This window comes from Dama dama, chromosome 32 (genome assembly GCF_033118175.1).
Source record: "Dama dama isolate Ldn47 chromosome 32, ASM3311817v1, whole genome shotgun sequence".
NCBI classification, from domain to species: domain Eukaryota; kingdom Metazoa; phylum Chordata; class Mammalia; order Artiodactyla; family Cervidae; genus Dama; species Dama dama.
Window position 1 is genome coordinate 32,075,820 of NC_083712.1, and position 20,530 is coordinate 32,096,349.

The window sequence follows — 20,530 nt, forward strand, 5'->3', positions numbered from 1 at the left end:
CAATCTTCCTCTCATTGTAAACCATGTGCTTTAACTTTGGGTAGGTAGGAAAAAAAAAAACTAAAAATGGAAAGAAATTACCAAGATAAACAGCACAAAGGACAGAGAATGAAAGCCCTTACATTTGAGAAATAATTGGATGATTTCTTGGAAAGGCTTCTGAGGCAGGAATCTGTGGGCAGAAGGAGAAATAGGCTCCTTTTGTGCAGCTTGTGGCAAGTCGACAGAAGAAATAAAAGGAGGAAAAGCTTTGGCAATCTGCTGCTAACAAAGTCCTTAATTTGGGCTGAATCTTTTAGGGTTTGGGAGAGTTTTGAGAGGCTTTCTTGTACCATTGAGAGCATCTCTGCAAGACATTGCCCACCACCTTCCTGAGACCTGGGTGGGAAATTGTTTCTCCTTTCCTGGGCCTGGGATACCATCATGTCGGAAGGCTTTGTTGGATCAACTGGAAGAGCAGAGTGAGTGGGGTCTGAGCCTCGGATTTTTTTGTTCACACTCAGGCATTAGGCTGTCACACCACCACCACTGTGCAGCTTGACAAGATGTATCCTTTAATCAGCAGAGAAGGACCAGGCTTTGGGTTAAAAAAAAAAAAAAATTCTACCCTGCTCAGGAACTCCAGGCAATGCTTTTAATCATGTACGTTTGTGCTGTATTCTTCCAATTAAAACTTTTCTGAGAACCCCCTTTCTGGCATCCACATTTAATTTGTGTGGCTCACCCACTAATAGAGACCTGCCGCTGTTGGTGGGATCGGGTGATCCTGAACTGGATTTGTTCCTTGGTCCAAGTTTTCCAGAGAGGTGTGGTCAGCACAGCCCAGGCTGGAGATTATGCAGGGAATGGAGACTGAGCCGGAGGGTCAGCTGGATCTGAGTGCTCTGGAAAGCACATGCAAGGATCTGTTAATACACTACGGTTGGTTCCGTGAAAACATGTGCAAATACCCCCGGGTGCTCGTGCGAGTGCTAAGAATAGGAATAAATTCCACGTGTGAAGGAAATCAAAATAGCATCAAACAATAGGCTCAGAAATACTTGGAGTAGACTGTCTGCCAGACTCACCGAAAAACAAGCAAAAAATTCCCAGTGGACCTCAGCTTAGTTTCACCACTCAGACACCTTGGGCAATTGCACCAAGGAGTGGATTCCTTGTGAGATGTTTTAGATTTGGTCCATTTCTTCAATGGCTGGTTCCTGTTTGGATTTATCATTCAAAAATGCTGTTAAAATATTTTTCCATAAAAAGACATTAGGTAGCTATAGGGGCTTCCCAGGTGGTGCTACTAGTAAAGAACCTGCCTATCAAAGCCAGAGACATTAAGAGATGGTTTGATCCCTGAGTCGGGAAGATCCCCTGGAGGAGGACATGACAACCCACTCCAGTATTCTTGCCTGGGAAATTCCATGGACAGAGGAACCTGGTGGACTACTGTCCACTGGGTCACAAAGAGTAGGATGCAACTGAAGTGAAAAGGCACAGCAACTATAGAGAAGGTTGGTGGTGAGTTTTATGAAAAGGGAATTCCTATGTCCTGTATCAAATAACTAAGGACAAGTTGAGGTGGAAAGGGGAGTAAGGTCAAGAGATGCATCTTGGAGCCAGAAATGTGCCATTTCATCCGGAGGGAGAACTAGAGCCACAAACGTGAGGTCAAAGACGAGGACGAGATTACTATGGCAGTAAGAACAGTAATGATGAACTAGCTTACACTTCTTGAACACTTACTGTATTTTATTTGACCAAAACCCCATTGCTGAGAAGTGGCAAACCCAGAGTTTCAGTTCAAACCCAGAGTCTCTGACCCAGAGCCCTGGCTCTTAACCTTTACTGGCCAGGATGGTAGGGGTCCTGGGTTTCCTAGACTGCAGTGAGAATTCTCAGCAACATTTTGCATTTAGAATTCTGGTACCAACTGGGCACTGCCAGGGCCATTTTGCATGAGTGTGCAGGTGTGCATTACACAACTTTGTCCACATCATAGTTTAGATCACTGCCACTTCCACTCAAGAAACTGCACAGCAGGCCACCTGCAAATTGTATACTCTGGCTCTGCCATTTCTATTCTTCCACACTTACAAGTCAGAGACCTCAACTGGTGGAAGGACAAAAGACTCTGCCCGAGGCTGGCCCGAGAGAGAAAGGAAGAATGAGAATAAGAAATCTCAGTTTGGGGACTTCCTTAGTGGTCCGGTGGCTAAAACTCCAAGATCCCAATGCAGGGGGCCCAGGGTTCAATCCCTGGTCAGGGAACTGGATTCCACATGCCACAGCTAAGACCAGGTGAAGCCAAATAAATAAATACTTTAAAAAAAAGAAGAAGAAGAGAAAAAATCTCCATTTCTAAAGGTTTAAGATCCTGGTCCCAGTCTCTTCTGAAGCCCTATTTACTTCCTACCCTGCAGCCTTAGCCTTGTCATAACCCCAATCTTGTCCCAGTGGGTTTCTCCTGTAAACAACCAAATAATTCTTGATAACCTTTATCTCTCTGTGTGACTCTCTCTCTTGCTGCCTCTGTTTCCTCATGTGTTACACTGTGGCAGTCAGCATACTTCACAGCTTCTTTCCCAGCCCTCTGATGCTTCTGCAAAGCAAAACAGGATGAGGTCCTGGAGGCCCCGCTGCATCCCCCCAACCAACCAGATCCACGTCCACAACTAAGCCCACATCCACGACATGAACAGCCCCCACCGCTGTTGAATCAGCAGAGACCACCATCCCTTCCAGAAACCAGGGGTGCACAAGGAAATAGGGACCTCAGACCCCCCTGTACGAAGTCAACCCTCCCGCACTCAGTTCTGCCAAAGACGAGGCAGGGAGCTGGCCCAAGCAGAGCTCGCCAGGCACCCACACAGCTCTCACCCACCCATGCTGTCTCTGCGGCCGTGCGCGTATTTATAGCAGCCCGGGCCTGTCGGAAAATGATACTCAGGCTTTTTCTTCCTCCCCCCTCTTCCAGCCCCTTGAAGTAGAATGTTCGTGATTCTGTGCGATTTCAGTTGGAGTTTCCATTGCACAGGCTCCTCAGACAATCCGTGTCTGCTTCTAATGCGTGTGGCATTTCCCAAGTGCCATTGTCTGCCACAAAGGAACGCTGCACGGGTGGCCGGCTAGTGTCTCTTCATAGCTGCTGAACTACAAGAAAAAAACAGAAGAAACTGCAGCTGTAAGGAATCAGATTAGACAAAAGGGAAAAAAAAAAAAAACACCCTTCCCTAGGGTGATAGTAAGACAGTGGTGTATATTAAAAGGGACAATGTGTTAATGAAATCTCAAGATATTTTTAGAAAGAGCAGACAGCTTCCTCCTGGGGATGGGCGTATGGCTGGTAATGCAATCCTGCTTAGAAGCCTTGGAATAGATTTGATGAAATCTCCGTGTCCCTTCCAGGCCTGGACTCATGACACAATCTATCAGAGCAGAGGGTCCCTTTGCCCCTATACTTACCTGAAGATGCCCACATTTTAGCCAGCTGTGACTTGACTCTTTCCTATCCAGTCCTCCCTACCAACCCACTTCACCACAACCCCTACCCTCGCTAAGATGAGACTCTGAAGCAAGAGTTGGGATGCTGTGAACAAATGTGGGTGAATCTCTTCCAGAGGCTGAACTGACTTGCTGTCTGATAACTGAGGCCACATGGCCCAGGTGTCTCATTCAAGGAGTCGGTATCACCCACCCTCCCTAACTATGCGAAGCATCCCTAAAGGCACCTTAGATGCACAGCAAACAGAAGCTTCCAGGAAAGCAGTCCTTCCCACCATAGAGAGGAGGAAGCCTCTGACCAGTAAAACCAGTTGACCAATAGATAAGTCAACCTCAGGTCTCAAAATCCCAAAGAAACTTGACCTGTATAATCAATATCTGTGTTGGTTCTGGCTTCACTCATCAATCAGCAGCTCATTCCATTGGCCTCTTGTGGACATCTGCATTTCAAAGGGCTTTTGGTGGAGGGAAGGACTTGGACAAAGGTTTGCCCATCACTATGCATCCACAGCACAAATCACCATGCTTGGCACATACTCAAAAATGCGTACAAGGAAAAATAAAAATAAATGTATCAGGCGATTAGTCAGGAAATTATGTCTTCTTTGATTCCTTGTGATCTTGATATTATATCCTTTTATTAATTAGTAGCTTAGGGAATTCTCTGGTGGTCTCAGGACTCAGCACTTTCACTACCATGGCCCAGGTTTAATCCCTGGTCGGGGAACTGAGATCCGGCAAGCCATGTTGCATGGTCAAAAAGAAATTACTTATTTATAATGATTGTATTAATCACGGTAGATAGCCTGTCAAATGAGGCAGTTTTTTCTTCTATTTGCATAAATATATTTTATGCCCAAGATTTAAATTGTTCTCCTTTATGGAAAAAAAAAAAAAGATTCAGGACAATTTCGTGAACTAGTCTAGGTTCATACTTTTTATTGAAGATGACTGAGGATTCATCCTGGTATCTAAAAATAATGACAGCCCATTTGCAGAAATGAGGAGCCAGAGAAGGGAGCTATGAAACAGGAGTGCAGAGTGCATGCCAGAAAGGGCTCCGATTAGGACCAGAAGGGCGGGGCCACTGCCAGCTCTGCCCTCTGCCAGCAGCTTGACCAGGAGGAAATCCTTCCCTTCCCTGGACCTGGATTTATTCATCTGGGAGACGAGAGGGTTGTTCTCAGCGGGGACCTTCCGCCTTCGGCGTGTGATACAATTCTTGAGCGCGAACATCCCACTGCTTGCCATCTCCCTGTAAAACCAGAAATCTCGTGGGGAGAAGGCCAGAGCCAGAGATCTTTCCTTCTCCATGGCTAAAGTTGTTTATTTTTTTTTTTTTTGGGGGGGGGGGTGGTTCTTGGCCTGCCCTTTATAATGGGAAAGTATTGAGAAATATTGCACTTAGGGTACATCTCTGTCATTCTGCCTGACACTCATTGTTCCATAGTCAGGAAGGAGAAGACGGTCAACATTTCATGTCTAGAAATGATTTCATTTAGAAGAGCAGGTGCCATATTCTGGGCATGCATGGAAAGAAAAACCTCAGAGTCAGATGTCAGAACACATGTTCCAGGTCCTCCCTTGACTGGCTGTGAGATTTGGGTGTGATCTAACAGATAGATACATAGATAGGTAGACACATCAGTTCAGTTCAGTTCAGTCTCTCAGTCGTGTCCAGCTCTTTGTGACCCCATGAATCGCAGCACGCCAGGCCTCCCTGTCCATCACCAACTCCCGGAGTTTACTCAAACTCATGCCCATCGAGTCGGTGATGCGATTCAGCCATCTCATCCTCTGTTGTCCCCTTCTCCTCCTGCCCCCAATCCCTCCCAGCATCAGGGTCTTTTCCAATGAGTCAACTCTTCGCATGAGGTGGCCAAAGTATTGGAGTTTCAGCTTCATCATCAGTCCTTCCAATGAACTCCCAGGACTGATCTCCTTTAGGATGGACGGGTTGGATCTCCTTGCAGTCCAAGACTCTCAAGAGTCTTCTCCAACACCACAGTTCAAAAGCACCAATTTTTGGGCGCTCAACTTTCTTCACAGTCCAACTCTCACATCCATACATGACCACTGGGAAAACCATAGCCTTGACCAGACGGACCTTTTTTGGCAAAGTAATAATGTCTCTGCTTTTTAATATGCTGTCTAGGTTGGTCATAACTTTCCTTCCAAGGAGTAAGCATCTTTTAATTTCATGGCTGCAATCACCATTCGCAGTGATTTTGGAGCCCAAAAAAATAAAGTCTGACACCATTTCCACTGTCTCCCCATCTATTTCCCATGAGGTGATGGGACCAGATGCCATGATCTTAGTCTTCTGAATGTTAAGCTTTAAGCCAATTTTTTCACTCTCCTCTTTCACTTTCATCAAGAGGCTTTTTAGTTCCTCTTCACTCTCTGCCATAAGGGTGGTGTCATCTGCATATCTGAGGTTACTGATATTTCTCCCGGCAATCTTGATTCCAGCTTGTGCTTTTTCCAGCCCAGCGTTTCTCATGAGGTACTCTGCATATAAATTAAATAAGCAGGGTGACAATATACAGCCTTGACGTACTCCTTTTCCTATTTGGAACCAGTCTGTTGTTCCATGTCCAGTTCTAACTGTTGCTTCCTGACCTGCATACAGGTTTCTCAAGAGGCAGGTCAGATAAAACTATAGACAGATAGACCTAACTGGCTTACTTCGTAGGGTGGTCATAAAAACCACGTAAGAACATCATTTGTGTAAACAATCTAAAAACTTTAAAGTATAATAAACATGGATTTTCAGATGCCAAAAATATGCTCCCAAGTAGTAAAGGCATATGCAGTCATCATGACATCAGTGCCATAGAAATTACGTTTATAGCAGAGCCATTTGGTGTCAACTTCCAACAGAACAAGACATTAGCTGCTCTATGCCTCCTTCTCTGCCACAGACCAAGGTCACAGTCTTACAAAAATCCTAGACCCTTCCAAGTACTCATCTGAAAATTTCAGGATTATTCCGTGAAGAAGTCACAATTTACCTTGCAGGGAGATAAAGGATTTAAATGTAAAATGATAGCACCATTAACAAATAAGTATCAATAAAAAGTGGATAAAAGTATGTTAGAGATATTCTCATTCAGAGTAAATAGACTGAAAAAATATTTATTCAAGAAAATATGTTTGCTGCTCTAGGTAATAATTTTTCAGCACTATCAGAGATTAATTCTTTCAAGCCAACTGATGCTCAAAAATAGAATGGAAAGGTTTTTAAATGTGGTCAGTTGATTTTCCACAAAAGTGTCAAGACCATTCAATGGGGAAAGTTCAGCCTTTTCAACAAGTAGTGCTAGGAAAACTGGATATCCACATGTAAAAGAATGAATTTGAGTTCTTACACTATACACAAAAATTAATTCAAAATGGAACAAAGAACTAAAACAACAAAACTCTTAGAAGCAAACATGGGGTAAAGTTTTCATAACATTGCACTTGGCAGTGATTTATTAGATATGATACTAGAAGCACAGACAGCAAAAGAAAAAAACAGATTAATTTGACTTCATCAAAATAAAAAACTTGTGTGTGTCACTATCAAGAGAGTGAAAAGGAAATCCACAGAATGAGAAAAAATATTTGCAAATCATATATCAGGTAGGGAATTAATAGTCAAAACATATAAAGAATTCCTACAGCTCAAAAACAAACAAAACCAATTTAAAATGAACAAAGGACTTAACTTCAAAAAGATATACAAATGGCCAATGAAAAATACAGTAAACGATGCTCAACATCACTAACCAGGGAAATGCAATTCAAAACCACAATAAGATACCACTTCACACCCATTAGAATGGCTATTATAAAAACAAAACAAAATGAACACTGTAATTCAACTATACATCAATAACAAATTTAACAAAGTAACTTAAATAAAGTGGTGCATAAAGGAGCATAAAATGGTAGAACTACTATGGAAAATGCTTTGGTTGTTACTCAAAAAATTAAACACAGAATTACTATGTGATCCAGCAATTCCACTTGTAGGTATGCACCCAAAAGAAATGAAAGGAGGGGCTCAAACAGACACCAATACTGACAGCAGCATTATTTATAACAGCCAAAAGGTGGAAACGACCCAAATGTCCATCAACAGATAAATGGATAAACAAAATGTCATATATGCAACAGGATTTACTCAGCCTTAAAAAGGAATGACATTGTGACACATGCTACCACATGGGTGAACATTGAAGACATTAAGTTAAATGTCAGATACAAAAGGACAAATATTAGGTAAACCCACTTATATGAGAGCCTAAGACGGGCAAATTCAAACAGACAGAAAGTAGAATGGAGATTACCAGTGTCTGGTGGGAGGAGGGAATGGGAAGTTACTGTTTCAGGATGCAGAGTTTGTTTAGGATGAGGAAAAGTTCTGGAGATGGATATTGCTGATGGTTGCAGAACACTGGGAATGTACTTAATACCACCAAATCGTACATTTAAAAATGTCTGAAATCGTAAATTTCACATTATGTATATTTTACCACAACTAAAAAAAAAAAAAACAATGGAACACCATGGGGAATTGTTCTTCAGTCATTTTTCATAGATAGTGGGTATATTCTATTTACTTCAGGGTCTGAAAACCCAGGGGAAGGCGAAATTGTTGGAAAAAAGCCAGCGCCTGAATTTCCCTGTGCCTCCTGCAGCCCGTGCTGACACTCATTGATCCAAGGTTCTCAGCAATCAGTCAACCTTCTTCTTTCCTCCTTTCAAATTTTTTCATGATGGCAAACGAGATGTCAAGCCGCAGCACCCTCACATCTCTGGATGAACAAGACGTCACCTCGGCCTGCAGTCACAACCCAGATCTGCACATCAAACAACAAAGCAAGGACTGAGGCATTGCATTGATTCAACCCTTGGAATCTGCAGCCTGTTCAGCTAAAGGACATGCTTTTGGAGTTGGGGAGGAGGGGAATAGACAGCTCAGGGAGAAGAGCAGGAATGTGAACACTAAGATCTCCCACAGTGGCCATTTCTCTTGGCCTCGCTCCCAAGAGAGATCTAAAATAATGCACAGGTTCAAATGGGGCAGACTAAGAAAGGTAGGACTGGGGAGGTTAAGAGAGAGGGCTTCGAGGTCCAAGAGTCTGGTCTCAAATCCGCCCTCTACCACTCACACCCTGTGAGACCACGTCAAACTGACTCACCTCACTGCACGTTTCTTTCTCTATAGGGACAGAGAACATCCTACTATAGAACCTAACTTACTGGATTGCCGTGAAGATTTTGAAGTATTAATTGATGTCAGCTATTATTATCAGAAAACACAATAAAAAGCCAAATCTAGAACTAAGAGTCACAGTAATGAGCAAACAGAAGAAAACATTGCTTTGGGGGTATACTGTGTACATATAAGGGTATATTGTGTCTGTGTTTATTAGACATTAGTGTCTAATGTTTATTAGTCACTCAGTCATATCCACTCTTCGAAGCCCCATGGACTGTAGCCCGCCAGGCTCCTCTGTCGATGGAATTCTCCAGGCAAGAATACTAGAGTGGGTTGCCATGCCCTTCTCCAGGGTATCTTCCCAACTCAGGAATCAAACCTGGGTCCTCCACACTGCAGGCAGATGTTTTTTTACCATTTGAGCTACCTGGGAAGCCCCGTGTCTATGTATATGGTTTGTTTATAACAGCAGGGTCATGTGAATATTAGCCTGAAACCCTCTCCCAAGCTGCTCCCTAACTTCTACCTGTAATGTCCTTCCAAGAACAAAATTTCTTGGCAGGCAGAAAAGGTCAATGACTTTAAAATCAGAATCAGCTTTTTTCTTGACAGTTTCTCTACATGGTGGAAACAATGCTGCATCCAAGCTAGCTGGGCTCAAGTTACAGGGGCTGGAGCTGAGCAGCTCCTCCGAGCTATTATCTGTCCTCCTCTCGGGATGTGGCAGGGTCCACATGCCACGTTGATTCAAGCTTCGCAGGACTCTTCCTTCACGTTTCTATGGCTCATGCCTGACACCGAGATAAATTACGTTCTTGTCTTTTTTCCTTGGTGGCAGAATCAGGTTTATGCCCCTTTTCCAGAAGTCTCCTCCTTGTTAGGGTACCACCCAACCTCTTCTAAAGAAGGGGTGTATCCCTCTGTTTCCCTGATCATGGTAACTGGAATTTCATACAATAACTAAAGTCTCATCAAATGCTGGCAAAGAGGTTAGAGGTTCCTTAGTAACATTGGACAATCTAGTGTTACTTGGGGATTCCCTAGTGGCTTGGATGGTAACGAATCTGCCCCCAGTGCCGGAGACCTGGGCTCGATCCCTGGGTTGGGAAGATCCCCTGGAGAAGGAAATGGCAACCCACTCCAGTATTCTTGCCTGGGGAATTGCATGGACAGAGGAGCCTGGTGGGCTACAGTCCATGGGGTCACAAAGAGTCACATACAACTGAGCGATTAACACTTAGGGTTACTTAAGGGCCAGTAAGTCTATGGTCCAAAAAATGTAATTAGGAACCATTAATATTCTTTAGAATCATATGGAGAAAGATAAGGAAAAATAAAGAGAAGAGAGGTATAAAGAAGGCATATGTTTCATGATTACAGAGGAATCTACAAAGTCACATTCTCTCATACACATATGTGCTCAATCGTGTCTGACTCTGCAAACCCATGGACAGTAGCCCGCCAGGCTCCTCTGTCCATGGAATTCTCCAGGCAAGAATACTGGAGTCGGTTGTCATTTCCTTCTCCAGGGGATCTTCCTGACCCAGGAACTGAACACATGTCTCTCCTATCTCCTGCATTGGCAGGCGAATTCTTTACTACTGCACCACCTGAGAAGCCCTGTCTAGTAGAATACCATATATCACCATCCATCTCAAAGGAAAGGAAGAAATCTAAGCCTAGATGCTAACAGTTGTACCAGCAATAAATTCTCATCCTCCAACTCAGGAGCACAGCTTCCATTCTCCAAGGCAGAACAACAGCCATAGGAGATATAAGGCAGGGCTACATTCCAGACTCACAGCTACAAAAGGATGATTCTCACCATCTGTGATCATGACCATGACAGACCCAAGAGACCCAACAGCTTCATGACAAGCTTCTGCTTTCAGAGAAAGGCATCAGTCTGAGGGACATAATGCTGCAAACCATAAAGAACTAAGTGTTATAGCCTTGCTGTGCCTCATTGAACTCAATGATCCTTTTTTTTTTTTTTTTTTTTTTTTGGTAATTAACAAGAGCTGTCTTTATTTAGGCTTCCTTTCATTTCCCCATCCTGTCTGTTGAGGGATCTGGTGGGGAGGGGAGAGAGGATGGCTGTGGAGAAAGCATTAAGCAGAGGAGGGCACGCTATCTCAGAATTCAGGGCTATACCAGAAAAATACAGGAGAGAGAAAACTGTTTTTTCCTAAATTTTTCCATTTGTTTACCCTTCCTCATCACATAGACTTTCAAGAGTTAGAACCTTAGTTTCAAAATCTTCCCAGCAGATTGCTCATCTTCAATTTGTGAATATGGCCCAGTGGTTTGTAGAAAGGAATATTTTCTTTCTTTCTTCTGAATATTTTAAATACACCAAATCTTCCCCAATTCTAATTAAAATATCAAGGGGAACTCTTTTGGAACTTAACAAAGCAGTTCTAAAGTTCATCTGCAAAAATAAATGTGTAAGTATACTGATGAAAATTTTGACAAAATAAAAGGAATGAGCAGACACTTGCCCTATTGCTCATTAAAATATATTTTAAAGTTGTAATATGTGAAACAGGGTAGTACTGACTCTAGAACTGACAAGTCCAGTTGAAGAGAACAGACATGCTGGATATATAAAGTTATAAAATTTAATTATTTAAAAGATGGTATCAACACTCTGTGGCTTTCCCTGGTGGCTCGGCGGTAAAGAATCCACCTGCCAACACAGAAGACACAGGTTCCATCCCTGGGTCAGGAAGATCCCCTGGGTAAGGAAACGGCAACCCACTCCAGTATTCTTACCTGGGGAATCCCATGGATGGAGGAGACTGGTGGGCTACAGTCCATGGGATCGCAAATAGTTGGACACAACTTCACAACTAAACAACAACAAATCAAAACTCTGTAGAGAAAGGTAAGGACTGCTCAACAAATGGTTTTGATGCAATTGGTTACATTTTCATACTTGCTTTAAGGCTTCTTTCTTCAAATCTCCCCCGTTTTGAGTCCCCCAGAATTATGTCACCAGGGCTCGAGAACTGTTATCTCACTTTCTTCTCTCATCATGTCTCTCTGCTCCTCTCATCCTGGTCTCCCACCACTGTCTCTGTTGCACGTGATCTTCCTGAGATGACAACTGCCATGGGTATCATTCTGCTCCACTCAGGAGTGAGGACTGCTCCCCCTCCCACTCACTTCTTAGGCCAAACGTTCTTGATCACAGGTCTCCTTAACTCTCACAGCACATCCAGAATCAGGACATGTCTGAAGACTTGGGACTAATTATAAAGAAATCTTCAGAAATCTTCAGGGGTTGTCAGGGAACAGAGGGATGGACAGGCAGACCACAGAGGATTTTTAGGGTAGTGAAACTCTTCTATATGATGCTGTAATGGTGGTTACCTGTCATACATTTGTCAAAACCCACAGAATGTACTGTTAAACAAAAATAATTCTAGCACTTGTTGGAAGACTTTATTCAGGATTATTACAACAAGAGTCAGGACTACCACAAGAGGGAAGAGAGATCAGATTCAACTCCAAATACAGAGAAGACACCTGGGAAGTTGGAGTCAATGAGCGGAGGGAGAGGGTCAGTGGATGAAAAATTATTAAGAGGAGACATCAAGGTTAGAGATTCTTGTTGATCTGGCTTAACAGGATTCTTTTTTTTTTTAACAGGATTCTTGATGAGGGTGGGCCAGGGTGATCAGACAGATATTAAGGGTGGGATATGGTGAACTGATTCGATACCAAGAGCAATCAGATATCAAGAGTGGGGGACTCTTGCTAAATTGACTTAGCAGGATTCTTGCAAAGACTGAATGGAACAGGTCTGCAAGGACAGGACAGCAGCCAATGTCAAAGCTTTGTTCACCAAGAGTGAATCCTGATGTAAATTATGGACTTTGGGTGAGGATGACGTGTCAGTGTGGATTCATCAACTGTAACAAACGTACCACCGTGGTGTGGGATGGTGATGGTGGGGAGTTTTGTGTGTGTGGGAACAGAGAGTGTTGTACCGGAACGAGCTGTACTTTCTGCTCTGTTCTGCTGTGACTCTAAAACTGCTCAAAATATAAAGTCTATTAAAATTTATTAATTAAAAAAGAAATATGAAATTGAATAACTCCTGATTATGTCAAGGTAGCAAGACCAACCTTGGGCCCTTCACTAGGCAAGAAGTTTCCAGTGAGGTTACCACCTATGGCACCCAATTGATCCCTGGGAGAGTCAGTCATTTCTGCTGTGCCAAACAATGGGGTGGCCGGCTGTTCCATGCAGGTCCCCTCTGTCCTATGTTCTCTCTTTATTTCTTCCCTATTGTTGTGGACACTGTGGGTTGTACCCAAGAGCCACTCACAAACCCCTCCCACTTGCTGTAATAAAAATCTATACGGAGGGCATTCTGGGAATGCTTTCACAGGCAACAGATTGAGTTGGTATAGCTCCTTCAGCCTATTGCCCCTTTTCCATTCAGCATGCCTGGAATGGGGATATAATGTCTAATGCAGCCATCTTCTGACTATGAGGATGAAAGCCACAAACCAGGGATAGCACAGTGAAAAGACAGAAAGACCCTGGCATATGATGTCATGTGGACCCTGGATTGCCTGTCTCCAAAAGTGTTCTGCCTGAAATGAATAAATCCCTTATTTGCCTAAGCCCCTGATAGTCAGGTTTTTATTACTTCCAGACAAACATGATAATGATGATTGTTAAACTGCTCTACTCCCCAACTAGGCACAAGAGATGGATTGGCCACCTACTGCATAACTGCACAGACAAATATCCAACAGGAATGCAGGGACCTCTGATTTTTTAATATGATTTTAAGTGTAAAAGCATTCCCTCTCTACACAGCACTTCCTCCTAAGTCAAAACTCATGATCTTCCTCTTCCCTGGAGTTCTAACTTTATTCTAACTCTGTCTTTAGACAGAGACTAGTGGGAAAGGGTATTAATTGTGGTAGGATTTATTATGCAATTTCTACACCATTAAAAACTGATTCTTTAATATTGAAGAACAAAGAATGCAACACATTGCATCTAAAAAAAGGCTACTGTGTAATCACAGTTTAGACTACTGATTATCTGTCTGCTCTAGAAGTGATCTTTTTAACATATAAACCAGTTGACTCCTCTACTCAAAATCTGCCTTCAGTCGGTTGTACTACTTTCTTGCCCATTGATATTGGGCTTGGTTGAATGACTTGCTTTGGCCAGTGGAATGTAAGCAGATATGATGTCAGCAGAGGTTTTAAGTGTGCTTCTTTAAAAAAAAAAAAAATTCTTTTAATTGGAGTATAATTGCTTTACAATATTGTGTTGGTTTCTGCCATATATTAACATGAATCAGCCATAGGTATAGTATGCCCCCTCCCTCTTGGGCATCCCTCCCACCTCCCACCCCAACCCATCCCTCCAGGTTATCAGAGAGCAGCAGATTTGAGCTCCCTTAAGCATGCTTCTTGGTTTGCCTTTTTTTTCTTGCCTTCCTGCTATCTGTCACAAGATCATGCTCTGGCAGCTACTGTCTCAAAACCAAGAAGCAACTGAAGCAGTCAGTAATTTGCAGCTTGAAGCAGAGCCTCCACAACAGATCCACAGATATAAGAGTGAAAAATAAAGTTTGTTCTTATAAATGATTGAAAAGTTGGGACTGCTTGTTATGCAGCAGCGATAGCTGACCAATATACCTCCAAAGGCTTTCCAGCTCACTCGGAGCAAAATGTCAAAGTCATCCAAGTGATTTAAAAATATCCTTATATTCTAAATCATTGTACCCCTCTGACTCATCTTCAACTACTCACCTCCTTTCTTACTCTCCTCCAGATATGCCAGACTCTTTGTTTCTCCACTGATATCCCAGACATGTTTCTCCCTTAGGACTTTGTACCTGCTGCTCCTCCTGCCTGGAACTTTCTTCATTCCTGCCTGGTTCATTTGCTAACTCCTCCCAGATCTGTGAGAAGTTCGTCTCTGTGCAGACTTATCTGACCATCTGAGTTCTGATTTTAAACTGCGTTCCCCAGCGCTCCTTTGTCCCTTCCCTGCTTCACTTCTCTACGTGGCACTTTTCAGCCATCCGTCCTCTTCTTGCCACTCTGTTTTATGTGCCACAATGCTCCCAGAATCAAGTCAGAGCAGTGCCTGGCACTTAGTAGGCATTTTATAATCATTCACAAATGAACAAACAATAAAAAACAAATAAAACAAGACCTAAAAATAAAAATACACAAATAAAATTTTATTACTCAGTAAAATGAATATTAAATTTTCATTATATAAATAAAAGCATATAGATGATATTCAATGAAGGAAGAAATCTACATGGTTAAGGAAAAGAAACATAGATGACCCTCATTTGTAATTAAAGGATTAGGAATCAATATGACAGAAAACCACTCCTTCTCCTTTCAAATAAGCTAATGTTTTGAAGAAGTATAAAATTCCTGTCGGTAAGAATTCTCTTTTGCTGGCACAGGTATCCTCATACCCTGAATGTGGAAACTCAGTGATTCATTTCTGGGGGTAAGCAATCAAATATCTTTATAGTTCACATTTATGGTTCAGTAATTTCCTATCTAGGAATCTTTCCCAAAGAAGAAATTACTGCTTAAGGCAAGGAATTTTATACCAAAAAGTTCCTTATAGCATTATTTGTGGTGACACAAATTTAGAAACAACCTAAGCAATCTCTAATGGAAGAACAGTTAATGATTCATAGCATGAAGATCCCCTGGAGGAGGAAATGGTAACCCACCCCAGTATTCTTCCCTAGGAAATCCCATGGACAGAGGAACCTGGGAGACTATAGTCCATGGGGTCACAAAATAGTCAGACATGACTTAGCAATTAAACAACATGTTTATAGTTTAGTATACAACATTTGCAAATATTATTTAATGATACGAGAAATTGCTCACACATGATAAAAGGCAAAACATAAAGTTATATACTTAGAATACCACCTAATAATAATTCTAAGAATACTTAGAATTATGTAAAGACAAGAAGACATATGTGAGTGGAAAGTCTAGAAGGAAATTCGTATATGAAAATTTCAGCCGTGGTTATCTCTGTGACATGGAATTCTGAATGATTTTTACTTTTTTATATACTTTCCTGCATTTTTAACTTTCTAGGATGATCACATATTGCTTTTACAAATAGATTTCTTTGAACATAAAAGGAAATAAGATGCAAATTTGAGACCAACCTCTCTGGTAACAGAAAGTCCACCCACAGTTCAAGGAAATGATGCTGCAGAATGCCAGAGGCTTTCTTGCCCATATTTGGCAAGGAAAACATTTGAATCCGAAGATGGTCCAAGCAAGAGAGATGAGAGAGAATGAAATAAAGTCTCTCTTGGCTTCCATTTTCATGTGTTTCATACAGCACTATTTTTTTTCCTCCACTAGTTTATAGTTCCTTCAAGACAGAGACCATAGCTTCTCTTTCAGTTTCCCACAGATCCAACCTGTAGTTTAAAAAAAAAAAAAAGGCAACCCACTCCATTATTCTTGTCTGGAAAATTCCATGGAGAGAAGAACCTGGGCAGGCTACAGTCATGGGGTCACAAAGAGTCGGACACGGCTGAGTAGCTGAGCACAGCAAAGATCCACCCTAGGCTTGGCACACTGCATGGGGAACACGGAAGGGGACTGAAATGAAGGAAACAGAGCAATTGCACTGGGGGTCAGCAGAATGGGACATACAGAAATATCAGAGGTCGGGCCAAGGAGAAAAAGAAATAGAAGATACAAAGGAAAAAAGGACCTAAGTGATTGGAGGGAGAGCCGAGGAGGTGAGGATGGGGGTAAAGACAGGTGTGGACAGGATCCTCTGTGAGGACCACATTCTAGCTCATCCTCTAGGAAGGCTCTAGGGTTTCGATTGGGCTAAACCCAATCTAGAGTTGACCCCAAAGAGGAAGTTCTCTCTGGTTTTACATCAGCCCCAGATGATTCCTGAGAAGATCACGACTAGCCACTGCGGAGTTCCTGACCTTGCAGCCCAGTCTGCTCGGCTGCTGGATCACAACCAGCGTTGAGTGAGTCACCAGCCACTGGATAATTTGGAAAAACACAGAGACTCCAAAGGCTTCCTTGGGGGTCACTTGCAGCATCCAAGGTACATGATGGCTCCACCCCGGTTAAGAGAGGTGGGGGGAGTGGTAAAGAGGTGGCGAGGGATTATCGATGATAAAGCGGGGACATACATTGGAAAAGTTGGTCACCCCCAAATGGCAATCTCAGTGTCTCTAGCCCCCTACAGAGCACAGTCCAATATGAGCTTCCTGGCTGTGGATTTGGCAGGGTCGGGGGCGGGGGGGTCACTTAACCTGTCTGAGAGTCCCTTCCTAATTTCACCTGGTGAATCTGAGAATTAGAGTTCATTTAAGGTGTCTAGGACAAACTAGAAACTCAGAAACAGTTGTTGTTGTTGTTACTAAGGTGCTATTTTAATTGCTAAAGGGTACAAAGATGAGTAAGATATTTCCTTCTTTTGAAATCTGTAATGCAAAGCATAAAATAAATAAGCTACAAGGATATACTGTACAACACAGGGAATATAGCCAACATTTCACAATAACTGTCAGTGGAATATGACCTATAAAAGTTGTGAATCACTGTGTTGTACATCTGAAACTTATATTGTATATCAACTATGTAGCAATTAAAACTAAATAAATAAAACATATAATCCAAAGAGAAAGAATAAGATAGATGCACAGTAAATACCACACGAGGTAGGATTATAAGACAGGCATACATTTCTGTGCAAACCCGGAAGGGGAAAGGTCACAGTCCTTGGTGATTGGGGTGGGGAGGGAGTTGGTGGGAAGTGACTCCCTCCCAGATGAGGTAGGATTCGAAAGGGGCAGGTATATGACGCAAGCAGAAGGAGCAGAAGCAGCAAGAGACCCAAGGCAGGATGATGGAGGCCCGATGAGAAACAGCAAGTCATAAAGTTCAAGGACGGGAAACATAGAGATGCGATTAGGTGTGTGTTCTGGGGCCAGCCTGTGGAAAGCTCAGATGCCAGGCCAAGGAGCTCGTGCTTAATTCAGTGGTCAGTGGGGAGTCATCGGAGGTTGTGGAGCAGGAGAGTTGCTTTCCTTACAGCTGTGCCGGGCTAAATTAAGCATAAACAGTACTTTATAATTGGAAAGGGAAGGCCCAGAAATAGCTCTTGACTCAGAAACAGGCATAGAGAAAGGTAATGAGAAGCATGGCTCTGATCAAAGCAGAGAGGCTAATTAAATTTCTAATTATTGTGAAAGGCCATTAAAAAACCCTAGTTCACTAGGGATAACTGCTGTAGAGGGGCTTGAAAGAATAAACCTCCTCTTAACCCTTGGGTAACTGCAACATAGGGGGACCTTTGCTTTTCCATGGAGGAAAAGTGTTTGAAGTACTAAGGAAATGGTAAGTAGACATGTACACATGTTCTCTGTAAATCACAGCCCCCAAATATCCATGTGTCCATGTACAGGACTCGCCAAAAGGAGTCTACACAGTAAATGATAGGTCTCTAATTTGACCCTGAATCCATACAGCAGGTGCTGAGATAACCTGTTCTGTTATTGCCAAGGTTCCCCGTGAATTGCTTAAACTATACTCCTATTATGAAGTATTTCACCATTACTTGAATAATTAGTAATTTACAATAGGTCATTTGTACCATTAACCACTGGGGATTAGCAGACAGCTGAATATGGACATCATTGGTGGAACTGACCCCAAACGCCTTCATCACATTGATTACCCTTGTGTATGCAGCATGGTCATCAGAGTGGAAAAAAAAACAGTGCTATCACCGTAGTATTGTGTATTACTAAGATATCTTCATACCTCCTGTCTCATAAGAGATACAGTTTCTATTCCCTTTAAGCAGCTGAGAACCCTATGGCTCAGAATGAATAAGAGGTGCACCCAAATATACACTGTTAACCATGAAAGGCCAGAACCTAGGTCTTCTAACTTCTAGCTCAGTGTTCTCTTACCTGTCCCAAACTGTGTGCAGGTCTAATTCATGGTCCATGTCCAACCAGCGCCCTGGCTGGTAAGAGGAAATGAACAAGGAAATAAAGGGAAAACAAAGATGCACCAGACTTTGTGGTGACAGTGAGACTTTAAGAAGAGCCAGGAAGGCTTTTTGGAGGAGTTTTGTTGCTATAACAGAAACCCCCACTTTAAAAAGCTTAAACTAGACAGAAGTTATTTCCCCCTCACGTGTCTAAGTGCCACCATCCAGGCTGCCCGGTCACAGAGCCTGGATGACGGCTCCATGCTGTGGGGGAAGGAGATGCCCTCCCTCCTTGTCTTCTTCCCTCTCGGTGCACATCCATCCAGGGCAGACAGCTCACAGGCTCTCCACATCGCAGCCACAGGAAGGGCGAGGAGAGAACGTGGTTTGGAAGAGAGTTTGGGAGAGGAGTGGATGGGTGTGGGGCTGGGAGCACAGGGCCAGCAATGCAGGTGGGTAAAGTGAGGAAAGACAGCATACTGAGCAGGCAGATCTGGGAGGTGCGTTCAGGACACAAGGAAGAAATGAACCTGTCATCGGGAGTGGCAACTGCAGCAGGAAGAGAAAATCAGATGTGTTCACTGGAGCCAGATGGACAATGGACTTTGAAAGTCAAGTGGAGAGCCTAGATTTTAGCTCCTGTAGGTTCTCAAGGAAACAGCGCCTAAGGGTAACTTGTTGGTCAGGACCGCATAGGTTGGATTAGGTGGGTTAGCCTGCTAGCCAGGAAGACACATTAGGAGGCTCTTTCAACAATCTGACCATACTCTGATAAAAGACCTGCCCGGGACAGGAGCCCAGGCTCCAGGGATGGGGTCATATGAGAGGCGTTTTCCTGGGCTTGGTCTCTGGTGGGCTGTGCAGGGAAGAGTCAGAGATGCCTCAGAAGCTTCTTTCATGGGAGGCTGTCCCCCTCACATGTACTCTTTGGGGCTCCCCAGGTACACATTCATCCTTCCTGCCTGTGCTTGGAGCACACGATGCTGAAACTGCACTCACCAGCACGTATCTTAAAACAGAAGCTTCACATGGACACAGAGCCTAGCACACAGTAAATGCTGGGCAAATATCTGTTGAATAAATAGCTGAATAAATAAATGAATAAGTCAACAAAACGTAGGCACAGCTAGCAATGACTTTAAATGGAATGGTGACAGATGGTAATTAGACTTATCACGGTGATCATCTCATAATGTATATAAATGTCACTATATTGTGAAACTACTATAAGATGGTATGTCAATTATACTTCGATTTTTTTAAACGTAGGTACAGACCACACTGGGGCTCCCCAGGTGGCACTAGTGGTAAAGAACCCACCTGCCAATGCAGGAGATACAAGAGACTAGGGTTCGATCCCTTGGTGGGGAAGATGCCCTGGAGCAGGGCATGGCAACCCACTCCAGTATCCTGGCCTGGAGAATCCCATGGACAGAGGAGCCTGGTGGGCTACAGACCACAGAGTTGCAAAGAATCAGACACAACTGAGCAACTTTGCGTGCACAGACCACATTGGGTTCTGTGTCCAGAGAGGCCATGAAAATCTTCTGGGAAAAGTCACCTATCACATGTTCAGGATGTTACATAGAAGAGATTTAGATGGAGTGTTTTCTGCAAACTGTCAAACAGTGGCAATTTGTGACACTGTTGAGTGAAGTGGGAATATTAAAACATTCTCTTAGTCAAACTATTTCTTAAGATCAAGCCCAGAGGAGAAAAGGCAGACACCAGTTATGCCTGACTATCTATATTTTCTTCCTGGTTTCCTTTCTTTAAGAGCTCAGATCTTCTGAACTAGCTAGATGTGGGTAGTTTGTTCAA

At 43.1% G+C, this 20,530-nt stretch overlaps 1 long non-coding RNA gene across 3 annotated transcripts in view; it reads right to left on the minus strand.

Moving 5' to 3' along the window:
* Positions 1 to 1,209: 1,209 nt before the first annotated feature.
* The window catches only part of LOC133050341 (uncharacterized), a 158,252-nt gene continuing 138,931 nt past the window's right edge, over positions 1,210 to 20,530 (minus strand). For all 3 annotated transcript variants that reach the window (XR_009691598.1, XR_009691599.1, XR_009691600.1), the window contains one exon: positions 1,210 to 3,138. This is a non-coding gene — a long non-coding RNA (uncharacterized LOC133050341). The remainder of the gene's footprint in view (positions 3,139 to 20,530) is intronic.